Genomic DNA, 6,250 nt, shown 5'->3' with positions numbered 1-6,250 from the left:
TGCATGAACATGATTACTAAGTTATTATTAGTCCTTTTCATACAGCAGGATTGGAAAGCTAAGGTACCTTCCTCATATCAATTTCCACACAGTGATCCATTCTAGGGTCATCAGTCCTAGGCCATCTCATACGATCATATGGTTTTAGGTCGTTGCAAAGGGCTCATCACCAATCAATGCACGCCTATCATACCTTCGTTACTACTCTAAGGCTCGTCGCCCTAATGCAGTATCCAGGTATGCTCGAGGTCACTACAAAGGGCTCGTCACCAATCAATGTAGGCCGACAACACGAATATAGTGTCCTATATCACCATAATTGGCTCACAAGTCTGGTGTGCTCACTAGTCACTACGGGGAGGCTTGTCACCCCAGCGTAGGCCGACAGCTCGACCACGGTGTCCCATACCACCATGTCCGGCTCATGAGTCTTAGTGGATCAAGGTACAATGGTTAACGGAATTTCATCGATAAGTTTGGTACCCTAGATTCAAGCAATAGCGTCCAACCATGGTTAACATACATCGGACAATCGGGTTACTTGACGAACTCGACTAGCACAAGCGCACGTTGGGTTGAACGACATAGAGTGCGCAAACACTCCGTGTGACCAAACCACTGCCGACAACTTTAATACGACTCGGGTTCATCAAATCACGTCCTTTGTGGCGAAAGCAACCTCAGCTACAAACTCAAAGCTGATTACCGATTTCCTAGACTATTTCACAGTCCCAAACACATTCCACTGCAACAGATATTCATATCAACACTTGAAACAGTAATGGAATAACAATTCCAATCATATAGTATGTGAGCATTTCAAGAATATCAACTTAACATGGATTTCAACATAAGTAGTGCTTGAAGTTAAACAACAAAGAATGTGACTTGCATGTAGGAAATCATACACACTAATAGGAGAGCTAAGAATCACTTCTCAACGTCCGCAATTAGGATAATATGCTACACTTTAGACCATTCAGATAATTCTACAAACACTTAGACTACATAGGTTAACATACATGATGTATGTCGAAATACACGCATTTGGACAATTCCTTTTGCCAAGGAGTTGACACACATACAACTAGTACAAATACACGACAAATAATCATGGCAAGCACGTATTCATATTTTATACGTATACGATACTTCCTACATATACATAGAATACACAAATCTCAATATAATACATACATATCAGGAACGCAAAATGAACATAGCATTTGGCATGTGAAATTGCACCCACAACAAGAATAAACCATTAACTAACATTGAAAGCCTTGAAAACCATAACCTATACGAATATAGTCCGCACCTTAAACCAGAAAAAGCACACCGAACTGATTCAGACGATATGTCTTCGTCAACGGCGACTAGATAACCTAAGGCAAGAATAGAAATGAGCTACATCAACACGTAGACTCTTTTAAGTTCTAAAACAGATTAGGGTTAGATTAACTTACCCAAGAAGGAACTTAGAATCGCCGGAATAACGATTCAAAAGTGATGGTTTAAGGATGTAGAGTAACAGGAAAGAATCTTGAGACGATTCACCAACTTCTCTCTCACTTTCTCTCTCTTTTCTCCTCTCTCTTTCATAGCTAGGGTTTAGGAAATCCGTGTGGAAAAGAGAGTGAGGGTTTTAAGGTCTTTATATAGGCCTAACATTGATGAAAATAGCCCCAGGGCCAAGGTATACTTAGGTTATAACCAAATCAGGCCTCTCTCGATCCAACGGAGCACTTCTGGTGGTCCTTTCTCCATGTGCAGTCGGATTTAAGCTCACTGACCATGGATCTAGGTCAGACTGAGTTTTCGTACCGATCGGATTTACAGATCAGCCATGGCGGACCACTCTCAATTCAACGGTTACCGAAACTCAATTAGGTCCACAAGCACTATGACATGCCTGGGCCATCTTCCCTGATCCAAGGGTGAAATTGGGTCAGAATCCAACGGTCAGATTGCTTAAAATCGTCGCGCAAGCGACACGACTCAGATTTCATAAAATCATATTTAATTTCTCACCGTTCTCACATTCTTCACTCCGGACTCAATCAAATCGACCCAGGACATCATCTGGACTTAATTTTTGAGGTGATGGTCAAGTCCAACATGGTGACCATAACTGTCTAAGATCATCGCTATCGGAGTTTCGACGCGCGGTCCAGGTCCGATCCAAAGCTTCTAAAAATTCCCAAGAGCAATTGGATTTAGCGTTGAATCCCAGATTTCAGAGTAACATAGCACTAACGATTCTACAGGTTTTGAGTCCTGCAGATCAAATTTAAAGTGATTGATGCTAATTTCACAAGCAATCGAGTTTAGCGCTAATTAACCCACAAATAACTTCTAAGGGAAAATAAAGGTAGTACTCGGGTCTTAGCATGAAATTTTTCGGGTCATTACATATTTATACTAAGTCAAGTTCTCATGGTAACACCCGAGTACAGAAAAGTACGGGGTGTTACATGTAGTTCGTATGTTTGTAGGGAACCTAATAATTCTTCTACTTAATGTCATCTATGTTTCTACATTCCTCAATTGTAGTGACCTTTGAGAAGAATCGTTTCGGTCGAGATCTTAAGAGTTTCCTGCAAATGCATGGAACTGGAAAATTTTCTCCTAACCCCCACATGAAGTTGCATATTTCACTAAGCTTGGTGTAAAACTCCAAGTATATTTCATGCTCCTCCATTTTAATGTTCTCGAATTGTGTAGTTAGGAGATAAAGTTTAGAGCACTTGTGTTCCTTCATGGGTGGTTTTCAATAAATCCCATGCTACTTTAGTTGTTTCGCATATGCATATTCTTTTAAACTCTTCCTAAGAAACAACATAGTAAATGAAGTTCAATGCTTTGGCATCACAGTTGGACCTAGTTTTGTCATAGCTGGTCTAAAGCACTTGAGGTTTAGTTCTAGAAGTGATAGCACCATCATTTGATACGATTTGATCCATTAGTGTAGGCCACCCATTTTCTGTAATGTCTCCAATAGCATGGCATAACGATTTAAGGAAAATGCACATCCTAGCTTTCCAGTAAGCATAGTTAGATCCTTAAAAAAGAAGTGGTTTTGAGATAGATGTTCCCTCAGTTTTAAACATACTTTGGGCTTTGACAAGGATCTCTCTCTCGGTTGTTAAGCCCTCCAAGAGGAACCCTCTTTGATACTAATTGAAATTGTAGTTTTATCGCTACAAGTGAAGCTTGAAGATATGGCTAATGTCCTAAAAGGCGGTGAATAGGGCTTTTTAAAATTTAACTAGATAATTAACATTCACTTATTTCTAAACACTCATGTAAAATAATACAAATAGGAAGAAGTGCAAAAGTAAAGTCTATTATAGTGAAAGAATCATTCAGGCATTCTGTCAAACATGCTTGTTGCAATAAGTAATTCACATGTATTGTTCAACAAAACATAACTGTAAGTGCTATTATGTTTAATGCACATGTTACACGTAGTTTGTCAAATTTCGTTTTATCAAAACAACTTAGTATAGTATTCTTTAAGTTAAAGACAAGCTTATTTTTAAGTTGAAGTCTAGCTTATGTTCAAACTGAAGTCAAGCTAAAGTTCAAGTCACGTGGATCAAGATGGAAAGTTCACCTTCAAGTTCAAGTTCTACTAAAATTGCTAATAGAAGTTCAAGCTCCAAGTGCAAGATCAAGCTTTAGTTTCAAGTTCAAGTTCTACTAAAAATGCTAGTAGAAGATCAAGCTATAAGAGCAAGTTCAACTCCTACTAATGAATCTTCTAAGTAGAAGATCAAGCTCCTTTCAGAACTTCAAGTTTCTATGAAGTTTAGTCCATATAGGTAATTTAAACCTTAGAAAGACCTTAGGTTTAGGGGCTTTCGAAACATATTTAATTTAGATTTTTATACTTATAATTAAATGAATTTTGACTTGTCCAACTTCTACTTCGACCAGTCTAAGAAATTGCTCGACTAGTCTAAGGAATAGCTGAAGTATAATAAAAATTTTGTTACATCTTCGACCAGTCGAAGGACCCCCTTCGACCAATCGAAGGTTCCTCGACTCGAAGTCTAGCAACTTTAATCTAATCGAATTCAGCTTGCTCGACTAGACGAACAGGCTCTTCAACCAGTCAAAGATCTATTGGAACTTATCCCGCTTGAATTTAAAAATTTGTTGGAATTGAATCTAATACTTCTACCAGCCGAAGGAACAGATTTTGTGACTATAAATCGAGGTCCTTTCTCAATCTAAAAATACAACTAAAGCCTATAAAAGCCCTAATGTCACACCTCAAACTCAGAAACCAGGATCACAAAATTTTCGATCGCCGAATCTGGTGCTGACAGTCTCCCTAGTACCCCATTCTCGGTTCTCGGCACCCATATACTAAGTTCCGATCCTGGGATCCTACAAGGAGGATTTTCAATATAAATTTGTTTCATAATAAGCATAACCTAAGATCAAAAACAAGAACACCATCACAATATCCACTATAATCAAAATCTTTAAAGTACAATGCATAAAGGGAAATATAAGATAATATTAGAACTCCAAAAGCTCGGCTGCACGCTCCTGCTCCTATCAGCTATGTCCTATCATCGCCTGCATGTAACGGTCATGTATAAGCTTATAGAAAGCTTAGAGGGTGGTGAAAATGTGTGCGCAAGGTAGAAATGCAAGTATACAATATTAGAGTAATGCGCAAATGTTGGTAAGTCCATGAATGTTAACAGCCATACCAAGGCTATGCGATGCAAGGCTTGAATAGTATCTATTGTACCAAGGCTTTGCGATGCAAGGCATGAATGCTATCGGACATATCGAGGCTATGCAATGCAAGGTTTACAAGGCCAAGTCATATGCGAGCTGCAACTCAAGTATACCAAATCTCATTTAAATCCTCGTATCAATATAGTTCATCTCAAAAATATTAGCGGGGTCTAGTACACATACACTAGATTGTCGCCCCACACTGGATGCATAATCATGCAAGCGGAAGAGACTTCACTGCCCGCCTGACTAGTAGTCTTTACCTAGCATTGCTCCTTACCCTCGAGCGGGTAAGGCCACACCCCCTTTCAACCGACCACGACACAGTGGGAGATGCGACCTATGGCGCCCCCGTGTTTTAACAAGTATTTTCAGTATCCAATCATACCATCCACGCTATACCTATGGAGGCTACAACCTTGATGTCACTAGGGCGTATAGTAATTATAACACATAATGCAAGATGCATGAGTCACACAATCCAGTCATGCATCAATCCTACGCGTACCATGCGCTCATGTAGGATAACTCCGCCTATTAGGGAGTCCAAAAAATAACCTACCTAATGAAATATGCAATGGTCAACCACATCTCATAACAAGCACACAGATGATGAGCATGGGCATGTATCATGAATCTATACTAAGCATACTCGTACGATGATGCTGTTCTCTCCTCATATCAAGGTTGGGCCTAGGTGGCCTACTTATATTCCTAAGGATCCGGAATGGACTTCCTTCTTCACACTATCATATAGCCTGTTAGATTCCCTAAGGGGCCTAAATAAGTCCTAGATGGACTCCAAAATTAAAATAATCCTACTAGCAACCAATGAGGGCCAAACATTTTAAGTTAACCCAATATGAATAGATGGATCATGCAAATATCAATGGAGTCCAAAGATTTGGGTTAACCCATTTAGAAAAGGATGAGAATGGGCCTCAGGGAAGGTCACGATATGGATATTTAACCATCATTGCCCACATAATGTGGACATTTAACCAACATTGCTCCCAAGGAGTGGCCCACACAGAGCCAAACATATAGTGGGGCCCATGACCTCACATAAGGGCCTCATATACATCACAATGGGCCTCACACAAGGGCCTAACATACTTCATAATGGGCCTCACACAAGGGCCTAATATAATTTGCAATGGGCCTCACACAAGGGCCTAATATACATCACAATGCGCCTCACACAAGGGCTTAATATACATCATAATGGGCCTAATGAAATAGCCCATAGCCCTCATAATGGCTGGAAAATAAATGAGCTTCACTCATATTATCTCATACATCAATATTGGGCCTCTTGGGTCAGCCCATAGCCCACATACATCAAGATGGGCCACATGGGGCAGCCTAAAGCCCCAAAAAATGCTGAGGTAGGCTATGTCTAACACATCTAACATGGTTGGTCTCTTTAAGCAGCTCATAGGCTCAAAAGTTTATAGCTGGGCCAAGTGTACAATATACTCAGCATAGTGGT

This window comes from Magnolia sinica, chromosome 12, assembly GCF_029962835.1.
Source record: "Magnolia sinica isolate HGM2019 chromosome 12, MsV1, whole genome shotgun sequence".
NCBI lineage: Eukaryota > Viridiplantae > Streptophyta > Magnoliopsida > Magnoliales > Magnoliaceae > Magnolia > Magnolia sinica.
This window is presented reverse-complemented; position numbering follows the sequence as displayed.